Source organism: Salvelinus sp. IW2-2015, unplaced genomic scaffold (assembly GCF_002910315.2).
Source record: "Salvelinus sp. IW2-2015 unplaced genomic scaffold, ASM291031v2 Un_scaffold1493, whole genome shotgun sequence".
In the NCBI taxonomy this organism is placed as follows: domain Eukaryota; kingdom Metazoa; phylum Chordata; class Actinopteri; order Salmoniformes; family Salmonidae; genus Salvelinus; species Salvelinus sp. IW2-2015.
The window spans coordinates 15,727-36,300 of NW_019942943.1; the positions used below are offsets into that span (position 1 = coordinate 15,727).

The following is a 20,574-nucleotide window of genomic DNA, read 5'->3' on the forward strand; positions in this document are numbered from 1 at the left end:
CCTATGACCAAACAACAAACAGCCCCCATAGGCTCCCTATGACCAAACAACAAACAGCCCCCATAGGCTCCCTATGACCAAACAACAAACAGCCCTCATATTTTTGCAAAAGGGTGTCTTGCGACAGAGTGAGCACACAGTAGCAGCATTATGCGACTCAATGGCTTTGTCCCAAATGGCACCCTATTCCTTATATAGTGCACTACTTCTGACCAGAGCCCTATGGGCACTGGTCAAAGGTAGTGCACCATATAGGGAATAGGGTGCCATTTGGGACGTAATCAATGTGAATTCTGAGGCATGACAACATACATGACTACAAATCCCAGCAGTCATCGTAACCAAGTGTTTCTCAACCTTTTGTGTACCAAGGACCGGCCAGCTATAGTCCTTCCTCCTTTGAAGACCACTTAGATTAAAACTAACACTTGAGAACTGACTAAATCAGTGTCCACTCACTATCTGAGGGACCAATCAGCAACACCCCAAGGACCAGTGCTGGCCCGGGGACCGCAGGTTGAGAAACACTGATAAACCCACAAAGAGCTGGGATAACATGGTACCTACCAACCTACAGTACACCCAGTCAGACTCAGGACAGGGCAACTTCATGCAAAACCCATAATGAAAGCACACTAGCAAGTGATCTGTAATCATACAAAGGCAATGACGGCCGGGGAACATGTCATGGTGAAAATAGGTTGTTTTCAGGTTATGGTCAGTGCTGTGATCCCAAGGTCATATATAATGTGTACAGTTTATGCAGATAGAGGTAGCATCCCAAGTGGAACACTATTCCCTATGTAGTGCACCAAATGGCACCCTATTCCCTATGTAGTGCACCTGCCATTTATGATGCACACAGGGTGATCTGTTATTAACAAGACAGATTGAGAGAAAGCACAGGAAGCCATTCCTTAGACATTTGACCCTTGCAGTCATGACGGGGGGAATCAGTCATTACATAATAATTACAGCTTCAAGTTTTTATACAGAATGACATATACACTTGCCAACAGACATCCCACAGCAAGGTGTAACAAACATGTTTAATAAGAGTTCACACAGTGAAATCCTGTTTGATAACAGCATGCATTACTCTACGTGCTAATTCCTGATAGAAGGGTTTGGTCGGTGTGGCAGATTCTCATTCTGATTCTTCTTCTCCAGTCTGACATCCTGTCTAGATCAATGGACTGGTGTTTGGGGAGGTTGTTGTTCCCTCAATGATGTTTTAGATCTCTCACTGTGCCTGAAGACAGAGACAGACAGATGGGGAGGTTTTAGACTGGGGCACAACATAACTATAAATATTCACAGAGGAAGGATTTGGGATTTTGATGAAAAAGTGGGACTGAAAAAGTTCCTGTGATTTCTATTTTGTTTATAGGTCATTGAGAGATTTGTTGATTTACATTGTGAATGACTCATTCATGACTATGCGATGATATACAGACAATATTAAACATATAGGAATATTCATACTTTTCTTTTCATTCTGCATTGGCTGGAAAAAAAAGTGAAAAATGTTCCGTTATTTGCAGTAACATAAAAGTCTAATACTCAGTAGCAGTCAAAAATGTGGACACACCTACTCTTTCAAGGGTTTTTCCTTACATGTTTACTATTTTCTACATTGTAGAATAATGAAAAAACACATATGGAATCATGTAGTAACCAAAAAAAGTGTTAAATCAAAATCAATTTTAAATTTGAGATTCTTCAAAGTAGCCACCCCTTGCCTTGATACACTCTCTTGGCATTCTCTCAACCAGCTTCATGAGGTAGTCACCTGGAATGCATTTCAATTAACAGGTGTGCCTTGAGAGTTATTGGAAAATTTCTTTCCTTCTTAATGGGATTGAGCCAATCAGTTGTGTTGTGACAAGGTAGGGGTGGTATACAGAAGATAGCCCTATTTGGTAAAACACCAAGTCCATATTATGAGAAGAACAGCTAAAATAAGGATAGAGAAATGACAGTCCATCATTACTTTAAGACATGAAGGTCAGTCAATGTGGAAAATTTAAAAGAACTTTAAAAGTTTCTTCAAGTGCAGTCGCAAAAACCATCAAGCGCTATGATGAAACTGGCACTCATGAGGACCGCCACAGGAAAGGAAGACCCAGAGTTACCTCTGCTGCAGAGGATAAGTTCATTAGAGTTACCAGCCTCAGAAAGTGAAGGCCAAATAAATTCTTCACAGAGTTCAAGTAACAGACACATCTCAACATCAACTGAGGAGACTGAGTAAATCAGGCATTCATGGTTCGAATTACTGCAAAGAAACCACTACTAAAGGACACCAATAATAAGAAGAGAATTCCTTGGGCCAAGAAACACAGCAATGCGACATTAGACAGCTGAAATCTGTCGTTTTGTCTGATGAGGTCCAAATTGAGATTTTTGGTTTCCAACCGCGTGTCTTTGTTGAGATGCAGAGTAGGTGAACGCGATTATTTCTGCATCTGTGGTTCCACACGTGAAGCATGGAGAGGAGGTGTAATGGTGTTGGCTGGTGACACTTCAGTGAGTTTATTTAGAATTTCAAGCCACACTTAACCAGCATGGCTCCACAGCAATTCTGCAGCGATACGCCATTCCCATTCTGTTTTCGCTTAGTGGGACTATCATTTATTTTTCAACAGGACAATGACCCAACACACCTCCAGGCTGTTAAGGGCTATTGACCAAGAAGGAGAGTGATTGGTGCATGGCCATCAGATGACCTGGCCTCCACAATCACCCGACCCTCAAAACCCAACTGAGATGGTTTTGGGATGAGTGGACCGCAGAGTGAACCAGCCAACAATGTCGGCATATGTGGGAACGCCTTCATTGGACTGTTGGGAAAAGCATTCCAGGTGGAAGCTGGTTGAAAGATGGCAACGTGTGCAAACTGTCATCTGAAAAGATAAATAGTAAAATAGATTTTGATTTTGCTTAACACTTCTTTGGTTACTACATGATTGCATGTGTGTTATTTTGTAGTTTTGATATAAAAATAAAGTAAAAACCCTGAATGGGTAGGTGTGTCCAAACATTAGGAATTTCTGGAATGTTGTTTCAAAGGAAATGACCTACTTAAATTCGCCAAAACAGCTGGATACAGGGAAAAAAAAAAACGGTGTTAATAAGATATAGTAGACAAGGTTCCCCCCCCTCTCTCTTAGGCCTCTGTTCCTCACCTGGTTGTCCTCATCCTCTTACCCTGCTCCTTAGGCCTCCGTTCCCATCTGATTGTCCTCATCCTCTGCCCTGCTCCTTAGGCCTCCGTTCCTCATCTGTTTGTCCTCATCCCCTCTGCCTGGCTCCTTAGGGCCTCCGTTTCTCATCTGATTGTCCTCTCCTCTGCCCTCTCCTTAGGCCTCCGTTCCTCATCTGATTGTCCTCATCCTCTGCCCTGCCTCTTAGGCCTCCGTCCTCATCTGATTGTCCTTCTTCCTCTTGCCAGCATCAATCTACTTTATTAAAGAGAATATAAATCAGTCCCATAGATTTAGCAACAATCACAGCAACATAGCAGTCATGTCCCTCTCAAACTTAACCTGAGTGGAGTTCTTGACGAGTGATGACAATGGTGTTTGTGATTGAAATCTGCAGCGACCAACAGATCATTACGAAGATTTCTAGGTACACCTGAAAACACAAGGACACAGTCAATGAAAATAGTCAGTGACTTACAGTTGAAGTCAGAAGTTTAACATAAACTTATGGTGGGATCATTAAAACATGTTTGTCAACCACTCCACAACATTTCTTGTTAACAAACTATAGTTTTGGCAGTCGGTTCAGGCATTCTACTTTGTGCAATGACACAAGTCCATTTTCCCAACAATTGTTTACAGACAGATTATTTCAACTTAGAATTTTCACAATTCCAGTGGGTTCAGAAGTTACAAGCACTAAGTTGACTGCGCCAGAAAATGATGTCGATTGGCTTTAGAAGCTTCTGATTAGGGCTAATTGACATCATTTGAGTAAACGGAGGGTACCTGTGGATGTATTTCAAGGCCTACCTTCAAACTTCAGCACTTTGCTTGACATCATGGGAAAATCAAAAGAAATCAGCCAAGACCTCAGAAAAAATGGTAGACCTCCACAAGTCTGGTTCATCCTTGGGAGCAATTTCAAAACGCCTGAAGGCTACCACGTTCATCTGTACAATAGTACGCAAGTATAAACACCATGGGCCACGCAGCCATCATACCGCTCAGGAAGGAGACGCGTTTCTGTTTCTCCTAGAGATGAACGTACTTTGGCTGTGAAAAGTGCAAAATCAATCCCAGAACAACAGCAAAATACCTGTGAGATGCTGGAGAAACAGGTACAAATATCAATATCCACAGTAAAACGAGTCCTATATCGACATAACCTGAAAGGCAGCTCGGCAAGGAAGAAGCCAACTGCTCCAAAACCGCCGTATTAAAAAAAGCCAGACTACAGTTTGCAACTGCCCATGCGGACAAAGATCGTACTTTTTTGGAGAAATTATCTCTGGTCTGATGAAACCAAAAATAGTGAATTTTGGCCATAATGGACCATCGGTTAAATTTGCGAGAAAAAAGTGGATGCTTGCAAGCCGAAGAAAACACCATCCCAACCGTGAAGCACGGGGGTGGCAGGCATTCATGTTGTGGGGGTGCTTTGCTTGCCAGGAGGGATTGGTGCACTTCACAAAAGATGACATTCATGAGGATGGAAAATATTGCGTATATTGAAGGGCAACATCTCAGACATCAGTCAGAAGTAAAGCCTGGTCGCAAATGGGTCTTCCAAATGACGGACGACCCCAAGCATCTCCAAAGTGTGTGTGCAAAATGCGCGACACATGGAAGAATGCTTCCTGGGAATATGCGCGGACAACAAAGTCCAGAGATCCATTTGAAGACCCATTATTGTCGAGCCAGTAGGCCCCATCACTAATAGCAACGCGACTGCCAATTGACCGTGCAAGTACCTATACAAAGCTTTGAATAAGGTGACAGAACTGAAAGCCCGTCGTGCGAGAACAAGGAGGCCTACAAACTGACCAGTTACACCAGCTCTCGTCAGGGGACATGGCCAAAATTCACCCAACTTATTGTGCGGGAAGCTTGTTGGAAAGGCTACTAAACGTTTGACCCAAGTTAAACAATTTAAAGGCAATGCTACCAAATACTAATTGAGTGTATGTAAACTTCTGACCCACTGGGAATGTGATGGAAGAAATAAAATATGAAATAAATCATTCTCTCAACTATTATTCTGACATTTCACATTCTTAAAATAAAGTGGTGATCCTAACTGACCTAAAACAGGGATTTTTTACTAGGATTAAATGTCATGAATTGTGAAAAACTGAGTTTAAATGTATTTGSCTCAGGTGTATGTAAACTTCCGACTTCAACTGTACMTGGCATTTAGTGGCTACTATTTTTGCATTTGGAATGCACTTTAATCGAATTTGTCACAGCTCAATCACAGATCAAAATGTTGTGTTGTCCTTGGCTCAAACAAGGTCAGAAAATGGATAACTAACAACAGATATGTACTGGATCTAAAGGAGGACATCGCCCAGCAGAAAAAGCGAGTTGAAATGACATCATGCCTTTTCAACCAGAAACTGATGTCATTTCAACCAGTTTTGCACCGTTTTTCCCACTGGGCGGAGGTCCAGGACTCACCCTGAGCGAAGGCCTCCAGCACGTCGCCCCCCACCCCGGCCAGGCAGTCCTGGGGTGTGTGGGTGGGGGTGGACCCAGCTGAGGTGGAGCGGATCGGCATGGGCATGGAGCAGCCTGCGCCGTGGCTGGGGGAGGAGTGGGTTGAGCCTCCTGTCTGGGCCTGATAACATACCAACATCACCACCGGTTAGGAAACAAACTATAGAAACATACCAATATTACATAGTAGACACATACCAATATTAACCATATGTTAGGACACATACCAATATACCATAGGTTAGAAACATACTATAGACCCTAACCTAGGATGGACACATACTATAGAAACATTACCAATATTACATAGGTAGGAACACATTACCAATATACCATAGCGTGTAAGGACACATTACCAATATTACCAGAGGTTAGGAAACAAACTAAGAAACATTACAATTTACATAGGTTAGGAACATACTATAGAAACATTACCAATATTACCATAGGATAGGACAGCATACCTAAATATTACCATTAGGGTAATTAGACACATAAACATACTTATATAGTTAGAACATGCCAATATACATAGGTTAAGAAACATACTATAGAAACAAAATGACTAACAATACCAATAGGTTAGGACTACATACCCAATATTACCATAGGTTAGGACACATACCAATAATTACCATAGGTTAGGAGACATACCAATATTACCATAGGTTAGAGACACATACCAATATTACCATAGGTTAGGGAGCATACCAATATTACCATAGGTTAGGACACATACCATATTACCATAGGTAGGACATACCAATATTACCATAGGTTAGGACACATACCAATATTACCATAGGTTAGGACACATACCAATATTACCACAGGTTAGGAGTAGAAGAGGCCTAGACCACCACCTGTTATCTTTGCTAAGAAAACACACACACGGCTTGGGCAGTATGCCATATATACCGTATACCGGGGTATTTGGAAATAGCCACAGGATGGTTTTTCAATACCGTTGAAACTATGAAGAAGTAAAATATTTTATTTAAAAAATATATATATATAAATATTTGTAGCTACTTTTTAGGTAAATACCTGCAGTCAACTTGTGCAATACGTTCAGAGAGAAAGAAGATTGCGTTCTTCATTCCATTTCATTTCATTTCACATAATTTTTCATTATGAAGCTTACCAGTAGTTCCCAGTCACGTGGTGTTTGTTTAGAAACACACAATGACGAGAGACTGGAGCTTTGTGAGTAGCTCACTCTTGTGAGCTCCCCACTCCTTGACTGCAACCCTTTTCATTTACCCTCCAGGTCTCTTTTTTTAATTTTACCTTTATTTATACAGGTTTTTTCTCATTGAGATAACATCTCTTTTCCAAGAGAGACCTGGTCCAATAGCAGCAGGGGGAACAACATTTCAGACAAAACAATTTAMATACACAACATTAAACAAAACTATAAACACACATACAGTACAACAATTACATATTACATTAAAAACACAAACGTCTTGACTAAAAACAGCTGTCCTAAAAACAATTACACTCTTCTATGATATATACATCGATCAAGTGTTTAAACTGCACCAACGAAATTAGATCATCACATTTTAAAATGTTCATGACAGAATTCCAGAACCACGGAGCTAAGTAACTAGAACTATTTCAACCATGTCCTGTTCTMATTTTTTGTACTGTTAGAAGCAAATCAGAATGGGACCGTAATTTATATTTATTTACTGACCTGACTAAAAAAGAACAGAGATAAAATGGCATTTTACCCAATATGGCCTTATAAATCAGTATATACCAGTGTTTAAGCCTACGCAAGGTCAATGACGACCAGCCAACAGCGCTGTAGAGATCACAATGATGTGTTAGACGTTTCTGATTTGTAATGAACCTGAGGGCTGCATGATACACTGAATCAAGTGGTCTCAGGGTAGTGGCTGAGGCCTGCATATATATAACATCACTAAAATCTAAAACCGACAGTAATGTACATCGTACCAGCTCCTTCCTGGAGCAAGCCTTATGCCGGTAATAAAATCCTATTTTCAGTTTGAGCTTCCTTATCAAGTTCTCTACATGCACAGTGAAGCTCAGTTTATCATCAACCCACACACCCAAATATTTGTAYACTTTAACTTGCTCTATAGTATGTCCAGCCAATGTAGCAATGACATGATTTGTAACATGCCTGGCATTTGAAAATACCATGCATTTTGTTTTACCCAAATTTAGAATCAGCTTTAAATCATACAGATTCTGTTGTATGATGTTAAATGCTCTTTGAGCATTTTCAAAAGCTAAAGATAACCTACTACCACTTAGTAGAGGTTTAAACTACTACCACTTAAAGAACAGTATCATCTGCATAAAAATGAACRTCTGCTGTTTCAATAAGATCCCCAATGTTGTTGATATACAAAATGAAGAACAGTGGGCCCAAAATAGAACCTTGCGGAACACCTGAGCACACCTCTATGGACTCAGATTTACAACCATCCGCCATTACACATTGTGTACGATTTGATAGGTAATTTATAAACCAATCTAGAGCATGACCAGTAATTCCACAACATTTTAACCTTTGCACTAACACAGCATGGTCCACGGTGTCAAAAGCCTTCGACAAATCAATAAAAACAGACACACAATGTAACTTCTTATCAAGAGCACAGTGGATGTCATTTAAAACCTTCAATGTTGCTGAAACAGTGCTGTGGCCAGACCTAAAACCTGATTGCATTCCATTTAAAATGTTGTTTTCTTGGAAGTGGACCTTTAGCTGCCTACTAACTAAGGACTCCAGTACCTTTGACAGTACAGACAATTTTGCTATGGGTCGATAGTTGTCAAGTAGCGARGGATCTMCACCTTTCAGAAGAGGGAGTACAAAAGCAGATTTCCATAACTYGGGGATTTCCTTAACATCAAGCGTGAGGTTAAAAATATATTTTTAAGGGGGGAGCAATGATGTAGGTGTAGGAGGTGGGGGTCTAGTTCATCAGGACCAGGGGATTTTAAATATTTTTTTGGCAGCATTTGGAACTGCTGATCTGCAGTCAAGAACGCTGAGTTAATCTAAGCCTATGATGCCCTTCAGAGCTGCTCTCTCTTCATCTGACTACGTTTTCTCTCATAGTCCAAGAGCATCTGGTCGTCGCGGTGGTGGCACAGGGCTACTCATTTCTCCTAACTGGAGATTTGGTCTTTTCTCCCTCTCACCTGTCCATCTACTCTCTCACCTGTCCATCTCCTCATTTGAATTCCATGCGGTCACTGTCACTTGTCCACTCAAGCTTTGTTGTTATCTATCGCCCACCAGGTGCCCTTGGAGACTTCCTCAATGAGCTTAACACTTTCATAAACTTATTTCCTGATGATGGCTCACCACTCTTTTACTGGGCAACTTCTACCCACCGACTTCCCGACCTCTCCCTTTGATTCATTTATTTGCAACTCTCTCGTTCCCCTCCTTGCCTTTTGACGTCACCCTTTTCCCWCCTGTCTCCTGATTCAGCCTCTTCGACCCTACTCTCCTTCCTTTCCGCATCCTTTGACTCACACTACCCCATTTCCTCCCGGGCCGGCTCGGCCCTCCCCTCCCCTCTTGCTTCGTGGCTGAGTGACTCATTGCGAGCTTACAGAAAAAGGACTGCGGGCAGCTGAGCGAAAATGGAGGAAAACAAAACTTCMGGAGGACCTATCATCCTTTCACTGATTTCTCTCTACCTTCTCTTCCTCTGACTCCACTGCTAATTCCACTTTCTATCACTCCACATTTCAAACGTSTGCCTCTAACCCTAGGAAACTATTTTCTACCTTTTCCTCCCTCCTTAATCCTCCACTCCCTCCCTCTCTGCGGACAACTTTGTCAACCACTTTGAAAAGAAGGTTGATGACAGTCCGCTCCTCATTCACTTAGACTATTGAGTCCACTGGTCTCACTCACACAGAACTACCCTACGCCTTGACCTCTTTCTCCCCTCTATCTCTCCAGATGAAATCCTGTGACTAGTAAGGTCTGGCCGCCCGTCAACCTGCTCGCTCGACTCCATCCCCTCCTCCCTTCTCCAGACCCTCTCTGGAGACCTTCTCCCATTCCTCACTTCCCTCATCAACTCATCCCTGACCACTGGCTGCGTCCCCTCTGACTTCAAAATGGCCTGAGTCGCTCCGCTCCTCAAGAAACCAACACTTGACTAATTTGATGTCAAAAACTATAGACCTGTATCCCTGCTTTCTTTTCTTTCCAAAACACTTTAGCGTGTTGTCTCTGATCAACTCTCTCGTTATCTCTCTCAGAACAATATTCTTGACCCTAATCAGTCAGGCTATAAGATGGGTCACTGCTCTCCTCTGTGTCACGGAGGCTCTCCGCACTGCCAAAGCTGACTCTCTCTCCTCTGTTCACATCCTCCTTGATATATTGACTCCCTTTGACACCATGAACCACACTATGAACCATCAGATCCTCCTCTCCACCCTCTCAGGGCTGGGCGTCTCAGACTGCAGACTCTTGGATTGCATCCTACCTGGCAGGCCGCTTCCAAGTGACGTGGAAAGGATCTGTGTCTGCAMCACGTACTCTCACTAATGGTGTCCCTCAGGGCTCGGTTCTAGGCCCTCTCCTCTTCTCTCTATACACCAAGTCACTCGGCTCGTCATATCCTCACATATTGTCTCCTATAATTGCTATGCGGATGACASAACTACTTTTCTCCTGTCCCATTTCCCTTTTCTGACACCCATGTGGCGAAATGCATCTCTGCGCACGCAGAGATGCATTTCGCCACATGGGTGTCAGAAAAGGATGTTGGCTCACCACCTCAAGCTCAATTTAGAACAAGACGGAGCTGCTTAGAGACTATAAAATGTCCGCAATGCGCTSGTTAGCATTTAGATAGAGAATGCCATGGGATTTTACATGTACTTGTTAGCATTGCTAACCTTCAGATTACAAAGGCTCAGTGGGGKTTGAAAATAGCGCCCCTTGTGTGCAATGCCGGTATTACAGAATATCCCGGTATGGCACAAGGTYGGTATGAAGGTATGACAATCTGGATACCGCCCAAGCCTAACACCCCCCCCGAACATACACTCCCTGTCTATTACAGCATCTTTACTGCTCTGAAATCTAATGAGACCCATGTGTGAGCCTGCCTGTAGCGATTAAGGAGGGGACTGTAGTGTTCGGTCTGGGGAGAAAGGGGCACTGTGCAGGGCCCAGGAGCAGACTTGGGTTCAAACACTATTCAAATCAATTCAAATACTGCATCTGTGCTTGATTGAGCCTGCTTAGCTTAAATGGACCATTAGGATAGTCCCAAAACKTCAAACCCCGSCCATCTTACACTTCAGGCAGGCTAGAGCAAACGCTGAAGGTATTTGAAAGATTTCGAATAGCGTTTGAGCCCAGGTCCACGACTGATGGCTTAGAGCCAGTCTGGTCCAGGACTGCATGAAGTGACAAATAACCCATCTATAAAAGTACTGTGCCAAATCTCTGTAGGAAAATAGTGCTGCCTCAAACCGACCAGCGCAAGTGCATAACATAACATGTCCATAAAAAATGCTGCTACTGGAAGTTCCTTAAACACAATCCATCGGAGACATATCAACACGTGCATTAAGAGTGAACAGTAGTGTGACATGTAATATTATGGTTAGAGAGTGACTGGCTGACTGGGTCTGGTGCTGCCATTCTACTGCTTCCTTAATGTAAACTGAAGAGACACACTTACTGCCTGCTTCTGCTCCTCATCCTATCAGTCAGCCAATGGTAAGCAGTGATAGAAAGCATGAGCAGTGAGGGACAGAGAAGTGACAGAGAGAGAGGGACATACCGAGAACGAGAGAGAAAGAGAGCAAGAAAGTGACAGAAAGAGAGAGAGAGCGCAAGACAGAAAGAGAGAAAAAGTGACAGAAAGACAGAGAGAGAAAAAGATAAAACAGTGGCAAAGAGTCAGGAGCTTCAATATCAGGACAGGAAAGACAGGTTTCTGCAAGTTAACCAATCGGCCCTGAGGGACAGCAACTGTCAACTACAATCAATGCAGTGTCCAACACGTTCTAAACAGTTGGAACAAATTCATGGTTGATGTTAACGAATACCAGATGACAGAGGTTGATACTGCACTCTCTCTCACAAGCATTTCRCTACACTCACATTAACATCTGCTAACCATGTGTATGTGACAAATAACATTTGATTTGATATACTATATATCAATTTGATAYACTTCTAACTATATAGTAAAAAATGACAGCGTCAGTATATAAAAGTCTGAAGAACAAGGACCAGATAGTGTACCAGCTAATGTTTATAATATATATAATAATCTGTAGTAGATATCAGGCTGTCAGAGTCCTCTCCTACCTTGAGTAACCTCATCAGTCCCTCTAGCTGGACCATCAGTTCCCGTCTGCTCTCCTGTAGGGCTGACATGCGCCTCTCCAGCTCATCCTTCCTGTGCCTGTTGTCCCACAATCACACACACACACACACACACGCACACGCACACACACAGAACAGCTGTTAGTCTTTATTGCCTCCTGAAAGGTGAAAGCCTGAAAGTCTGTCAGTCACTAGGCTCCCTAGGGTTGCCTCCCACATTAACAATGATCCGTCCTTGGCCTGAGAATTCCCAACACTAGTCAGTCCCGACTGTCTTCAGTCAGGTGGCATCCCTGAGTGCAGACTGCAGACGCTGAGTGGTGATGATGGAAGACATTGGTCAGTCCCTTGTCCATGTCTTTCCTAMTATCACACCACTACACAGACACAGTCTCTTCTCTGAGCCTGGTTACACTACCTCAGGGTTAGACAACCCTGTTCCTGGAGTGACACAGGTCCTGCAGGATGTTGTTCCAACTAGGCACCACACCTGACCAACTGAGCTAATTGATCAGTTCAGTGATGACCTAAATTCAACACACCTGGTCTTCCAGGTCAGTTAAAACAAAAACATGAAGCGCCTGCGGCCCTCCAGGACCAGGGTTACCGACCACTGCACTACATAGAGCCTGGTCACATTCCAGGGTAACAGAAAGAGACAACACACCACTGGCAAGATCCCTTTTAATGTGATGAGACGATTGAACCGGTCCATCTGCACCGGTTCAACCTCTGGTGGGCATTTGGTAATTATCTTCATTCACGACTATGAGATCCAAATGGAGGACAGAAGACACTATCTATCTATCTGCCCACAAATTCAACCATCACAAACAAATGCTGCCTGACCGACTTTCTTCTCCACTCTACCTCAGAGCTATAGGCTACAATACAGAGCTATATGCCTACAATCACAGAGCTATAGGCTACAATACAGAGCTATAGGCTACAATACAGAGCTATAGGCTACAATACAGAGCTATAGGCTACAATACAGAGCTATATGCTACAATACAGAGCTATAGGCTACAATACAGAGCTATAGGCTACAATGCARAGCTATAGGCTACAATACAGAACTATAGGCTACAATACAGAGCTATAGGTTACAATGCAGAGCTATAGGCTAAATTGCAGAGCTATATGCTACAATGCAGAGCTATAGGTTACAATACAGACAGATATTATAGCCAGATAGCCACAGGCACTTTCACTGATTGATTGGCAATCAAAATGTTACATAGATTATCTTTGGGTCAGGAACCAATACACAGTCAGTTAGGAAAGCAAAGGCTAGCTTTTTCAAACAGAAATTTGCATCCTGCAGCACTAATTCCAATACGTTTTGGGACTGTAAAGTCCATGGAGAATAAGAGTACCTAATCCCAGCTGCCCACTGCACTGAGACTAGGAAACACTGTCGCCACTGATAAATCCACGATAATCGAGAACTTCAATAAGCATTTCTCTACGGCTGGCCATGCTTTCCACTACCCCAACCCCGGCCAACAGCTCTGTGTCCCGATGTCCAGAAAGAGCTGCAAAATCTGGATCCCTACAAATCAGCTGGGCGAGACAATCTGGACCCTCTCTTCCTAAAATTTTCCGCCGCCATTGTTGCAACCCCTATTACTAGTCTGTTCAACCTCTCTTTCGTATCATCTGAGATTCCTAAAGATTGGAAAGCGGCCGCGGTCATCCCCCTCTTCAAACTGTTACAGACCTATATCCATCCTGCCCTGCCTTTCTAAAATCTTCAAAAGCCAAGTAAACAAACAGATCACCGACCAATTCGAATCCCACCGTACCTTCTCCGCTATGCAATCTGGTTTCCGAGCTGGTCATGGGTGCACCTCAGCCACGCTCAAGGTCCTAAATGATATCATAACCGCCATCGATAAGAGACAGTACTGTGCAGCCGTCTACATCSACCTGGCCAAGGCTTTCGACTCTGTCAATCACCGTAATCTTATCGGCAGACTCAACAGCCTTGGTTTCTGAAATGGCTGCCTCGCCTGGTTCACCAACTACTTCTCAGATAGAGTTCAGTGTGTCAAATCGAAAGGCCTGTTGTCCGGACCTCTGGCAGTCTCTATGGGGATGCCACAGGGTACAATTCTCGGGCCGACTCTTTTCTATGTATACATCAATGATGTCATTCTTGCTGCTGGTGATTATCTGATCCACCTCTACGCAGATGACACCATTCTGTATACATCTGGCCCCTCTTTGGACACTGTGTTATCAAAACTCCAAACGAGCTTCAACGCCATACAACACTCCTTCCGTGGCCTCCAACTGCTTTTAAATGCTAGTAAAATGAAATGCATGCTCTGCAACCGATCGCTGCCCACACCCGCCCATCCGACTAGCATCACTACTCTGGACGGTTCTGACTTAGAATATGTGGACAACTATAAATACCAAGCTGTCTGGCTAGACTGTAAACTCTCCTTCCAGACTCACATTAAGCATCTCCAATCAAAAGTAAAATCTAGAATCGTCTTCTTATTTCACAACAATGCCTCCTTCACTCATGCTACCAAACATACCCTCGTAAAACTGACTATCCTACCGATCCTTGACTTCGGCGATGTCATTTACAAAATAGCATCCAACACTCTGCTCAGCAAACTGGATGCAGTCTATCACAGTGCCATCCGTTTTGTCACCAAAGCCCCATATACTACCCACCACTGCGACCTGTATGCTGTTGTAGGCTGGTCCTCGCTACATATTCGTCGCCAAACCCACTGGCTCCAGGTCATCTATAAGTCTTTGCTAGGTAAAGCTCCACCTTATCTCAGCTCAATTGTCACCATAGCAACACACACCCGTAGCACGCGCTCCAGCAGGTATATTTCACTGGTCATCCATCCCCAAAGCCAACACCTGCATTGGCCGCCTTTCCTTCCAGTTCTCTGCTGCCAGTGACTGGAACGAATTTTTAAAAATCACTGAAGTTGGAGACTTATATTTCCCTCACTAACTTTAAGCGTCTGCTGTCAGAGCGGCTTACCGATCACCGYAGCTGTACACAATCTGTAAATAGCCCATCCATCCAACCAACTACCTACCTCATCCCCATATTTCTACTTGCACCAGTATTTCTACTTGCACATCCTCAACTGCATATATATCACTCCAGTGTAAATTGCTAAATTGTAATTACTTCGCCGCTATTGGCCTATTTATTGCCTTACCTCCTTACTTCATTTGCACACACTCTATATAGATTTTTCGATTGTGTTATTGACTGTACGTTTGTTTATCCMATGTGTAACTCTGTGTTGTTGTTTTTGTCGCACTGCTTTGCTTTATGTTGTCCAGGTCGCAGTTGTAAATGAGAACTTGTTCTCAACTGGCCTACCTGGTTAAATAAAGGTGAATTTAAAAGAAACTAGATAGACACACAGTAGCTATAGACACACAGCTAGACACACAGTAGCTATAGACACACAGCTAGACACACAGTAGCTATAGACACACAGTAGCTATATACACACAGCTAGACACACGGTAGCTAGAGACACAGTAGCTATAGACACACAGCTAACACACACAGTAGCTATAGACCCACACAGTAGCTATAGACACACAGCTAAACACACAGTAGCTATAGACACACAGCTAGACACACAGTAGCTATAGGCACACAGTAGCTATAAGACACACAGCTAGAACACAGTAGCTATAGACACACAGCTAGACACCACGTAGCTATAGACACACAGCTAGACACACAGTAGCTATAGACACACAGCTAAACACACAGTAGCTATAGACACACAGTAGCTATAAACACACAGCTAGATACACAGTAGCTATAGACACACAGCTAGAACACAGTAGCTATAGACACACAGCAGACACACAGTAGCTATAGACACACAGCAGACACACAGTAGCTATAGACACACAAGTAGCTATTAGACACACAGCTAAACACACAGTAGCTATAGCAGGAAGATATACAGTGCATTCGGAAAGTATTCAGACCCCTTCACTTTTTCCACATAATGTTATGTTACAGCCTTATTCTAAAACTGATTAAATACATTTTTGTCCTCAATCAATCTACACACAATACCCCATAATGACAAAGCGAAAACAGGTTTTTATAATAATTTGCAAATGTATAAAAATAAAAAACTGAAATACCTTATTTACATAAGTATTCAGACCCTTTGCTATGAGACTCGAAATTGAGCTCAGGTGCATCCTGTTTCCATTGATCATCCTTGAGATGTTTCTACAACTTGATTGGAGTCCACCTGTGGTAAATTCAATTGATTTGACATGATTTGGAAAGGCACAAACCTGTCTATCCAAGGTCCCACAGTTGACAGTGCATGTCAGAGCAAAAACCAAGCCATGAGATCGAAGAAATTGTCCGTAGAGCTCAGAGACAGGATTGTGTCGAGGCACAGATCTAGGGAAGGGTACCAAAACATGTCTGCAGCATTGAAGGTCCCCAAGAACACAGTGGCCTCCATCATTCTTAAATGGAAGAMGTTTGGAACCACCAAGGCTCTTCCTAGAGCTGGCCACACGGCCAAACTGAGCAATCGGGGGAGAAGGGCCTTGGTCAGGGAGGTGACCAAGAACCCAATGGTCACTCTAACAGAGCTCCAGATTTCCTCTGTGGAGATGGGAGAATCTTCCAGAAGGACAACCATCTCTGAAGCACTCCACCAATCATGCCTTTATGGTAGAGTGGACAGATGGAAGCCACTCCTCAGAAAAAGGCACATGACAGCCCGCTTGGAGTTTGCCAAAAGGCACCTAAAGGACTCTCAGACCATAACAAGATTCTCTGGTCTGATGAAACCAAGATTGAACTCATTGGCCTGAATGCCAAGCGTCACGTCTGGAGGAAACCTGGCACCATCCCTATGGTGAAGCATGATGGAGGCAGCATCATGCTGTGAGGATGTTTTTCAGCGGCAGGGACTGGGAGGCTAGTCAGGATCGAGGCAAAGATGAGCAGAGCAAAGTACAGAGAGATCCTTGATGAAAACCTGCTCCAGAGCGCTCAGGACCTCAGACAGGCGACGGTTCACCTTCCAACAGGAGAACAACCCTAAGCACACAGACAAGACAACGCAAGAGTGGCTTCTGGGAAAAGTCTCTGAATATCCTTGAGTGGCCCAGCCAGAGCCCGGACTTGAACCCGTTCGAACATCTCTGGAAAGACCTGAAAATAGCTGTGCAGTGACGCTCCACATCCACACCTGACAGACCTTGAGAGGATCTGCAGAGAAGAATGGGAGAAACTGCCCAAACACAGGTGTGCCAAGCTTGTAGCGTCATACCCAAGAAGACTCTAGGCTGTAATCGCTGCCAAAGGTGCTTCAACAAAGTATTGAGTAAAGGGTCTGAAAACTTATGTAAAGGTGATATTTCAGTTTCTTATTTTCATACATTTCCTGAATACTTTCCGAATGCACTGTAGGTGGGTACTGATTTTTCTTATTAGATATAGGTGGGTAATGATCTCTCCTATTAGATTTAGTTGGGTAATGATCTCTCCTATTAGATATAGGTGGGTAATGATCTCTCCTATTAGATATAGGTGGGTAATGATCTCTCCTATTATATTTAGGTGGGTAATGATCTCTCCTATTAGATATAGGTGGGTAATGATCTCTCCTATTATATTTAGGTGGGTAATGATCTCTCCTATNCCTATTATATTTAGGTGGGTAATGATCTCTCCTATTAGATATAGGTGGGTAATGATCTCTCCTATTATATTTAGGTGGGTAATGATCTCTCCTATAAGATACAGTGTAGGTGGGTAATATAGCTGGATATGTGGTACCTAAGGAGCCTGAGTTCGGCCAGAAGTGTGGGGTTTTGCTGGGCCTTCTCGGGGGTGGGCTGGGAGGCCTGCTCATGCTCCAGACGYAGCCGCTGGATCTCCTGRAGGATCTCTCTGAGGGACCAGAAGACACAGCAAAATGGAGATTTAAAATCTGCCGGAAAATGACTTTCTGAAAGCAGATCCCGGTGACCAACACAAACTGAAATCTATTTACTTATAATTCACAAAATTCTTAAATTATGAGCATACAATAAATCTGATTAACTAATAAAGAAATATTTAGTACAGTTTTTTTTTTTTATTGCTTCATGTTTCTTCATAAAGTGACAGTCAAATACATTCCCACCTGTTTTTGTTTTCTAGTTCTGCTATTAGCTGCCTCTGTTGTTTGTTGGCATCGGAGTTGAAACTCAGATCGGTTGGAGGACATTGCTAAAAGACAAAATGACATATTAAAAACAGAGTTAACAAAACTGAGCGGCTAAAAGAGAAACACATCAAACATGATCTACTGGCCAGAAGTAAAAGTCATGTGTGCTGTGCTTTAGACTTTTGAGTGACTATTCTAATATCTGGGGCCATGTCAGCCAACCTGCACTTTTATTTAATCTTTCACGTTGATAAACTACACTGTGGGAAATGATTACCTTACTGTCTGGTGACAGTACACTGTGGGAAATGATTACCTTCACTTCTGGTGACAGTACACTGTGGGAAATGATTACCTTACTGTCTGGTGACAGTACACTGTGGGTAATGATTACCTTACTGTCTGGTGACAGTACACTGTGGGTAATGATTATGTTAGTGTCTGGTGACAGTACACTGTGGGTAATGATTATGTTAGTGTCTGGTGACAGTACAGAAGGTCTGCATCATATGACCCAAAATATTGATGTTTTGTTCCCCGAGCCACTTAGTTATCACTTTTGCCTTATGGCAAGGTGCTCCATCATAATGGAAGAGGCATTGTTCATCACCAAACTGTTTCTGGATGGTTGGGAGAAGTTGCTCTCGGAGGATGTGTTGGTCACATTCTTTATTCATGGCTATGTTCTTAGGCAAAATTGTGAGTGAGCCCACTCCCTTGGCTGAGAAGCAACCCCCCACATGAATGGTCTCAGGATGCTTTACTATTGGCATGACACAGGACTGATGGAGCGCTCACCTTGTCTTCTCTGGACAAGATTTTTTCCGGATGCCCCAAACAATCGGAAAGGGGATTCATCAGAGAAAATTACTTTACCCCAGTCCTCAGCATTCCAATCCCTGTACTTTTTGCAGAATATCAGTCTCTCCCTTTTCTGAAGAGAAGTGGCTTCTTTGCTGCCCTTCTTGACACCAGGCCATCCTCCAAAAGTCTTCGCCTCACTGTGCGTGCAGATGCATCACACTGCCTGCTGCCATTCTGAGCAAGCTCTGTACTGGTGGTGCCCCGATCCCGCAGCTGAATCAACTTTAGGAGATGGTCGCGCTGAACCCTTCACACAATTGAACCGCTCTCCTTGAAGTTCTTGATGATCCGATAAATGGTTGATTTAGGTGCAATCTTTGCGCAATATCCTTGCCTGTGAAGCCCTTTTTGTGCAAAGCAATGATGAAGGCACGTGTTTCCTTGCAGGTAACCATGATTGACAGAGGAAGAACAATGATTCCAAGCACCACCCTCCTTTTGAAGCTTCCAGTCTGTTATTCGAACTCAATCAGCATGACAGAGTGATCTCCAGCCTTTGTCCTCGTCAACCCTCACACCTGTGTTAACGAGGGAATTACTGACATGATGTCAGGTGGTCCTTTTGTGGCAGGGCTGAAATGCAGTGGAAATGTTTTTGGGGGTTCAGTTCATTTGCATGGCAAAAAGGGACTTTGCAATTAATTGCAATTCTCTGATCACTCTTATAACATTCTGGAGTATATGCAATTGCCATCATACAAACTGAGGCAGCAGACTTTGTGAAAATTCATATTTGTGTCATTCTCAAAATTTTGGCCACGACTATACAGTTGAGTCGGAAGTTTACATACACCTTAGCCAAATACATTTAAACTCAGTTTTTCACAATTCCTGACATTTAATCCTTGTAAAAATTCCCTGTCTTGGGTCAGTGAGGATCACCACTTTATTTTAAGAATGTGAAATGTCAGAATAATAGTAGAGAGAATTATTTCTTTCAGCTTTTATTTCTTTCATCACATTCCCAGTGGGTCAGAAGTTTACATACACTCAATTAGTATTTGGTAGCATTGCCTTTAAATTGTTTAACTTGGTCAAACGTTTCAGGTAGCCTTCCACAAGCTTCCCACAATAAGTTGGGTGAATTTTGGCCCATTCCTCCTGACAAGAGCTGGTGTAACTGAGTCAGGTTTGTAGGCCTCCTTGCTCGCACACGCTTTTTCAGTTCTGCCCACAAATGTTCTATAAGATTGAGGTCAGGGCTTTGTGATGGCCACTCCAATACCTTGCTTTGTTGTCCTTAAGCCATTTTGCCACAACTTTGGAAGTATGCTTGGGGTCATTGTCCATTTGGAAGACCCATTTGCGACCAAGCTTTACTTCCTGACTGATGTCTTCAGATGTTGTTCAATATATCCACATAATTTTCCATCCTCATGATGCAATCTATTTTGTGAAGTGCACCAATCCTTCCTTCAGCAAAGCACCCCCACAACATGATGCTGTC

At 43.1% G+C, this 20,574-nt stretch overlaps 1 pseudogene; it reads right to left on the reverse strand.

Moving 5' to 3' along the window:
- Positions 1 to 3,543: 3,543 nt before the first annotated feature.
- LOC112071020 (dystrobrevin beta-like) overlaps positions 3,544 to 20,574 on the reverse strand; it is a 68,745-nt pseudogene continuing 51,714 nt past the window's right edge.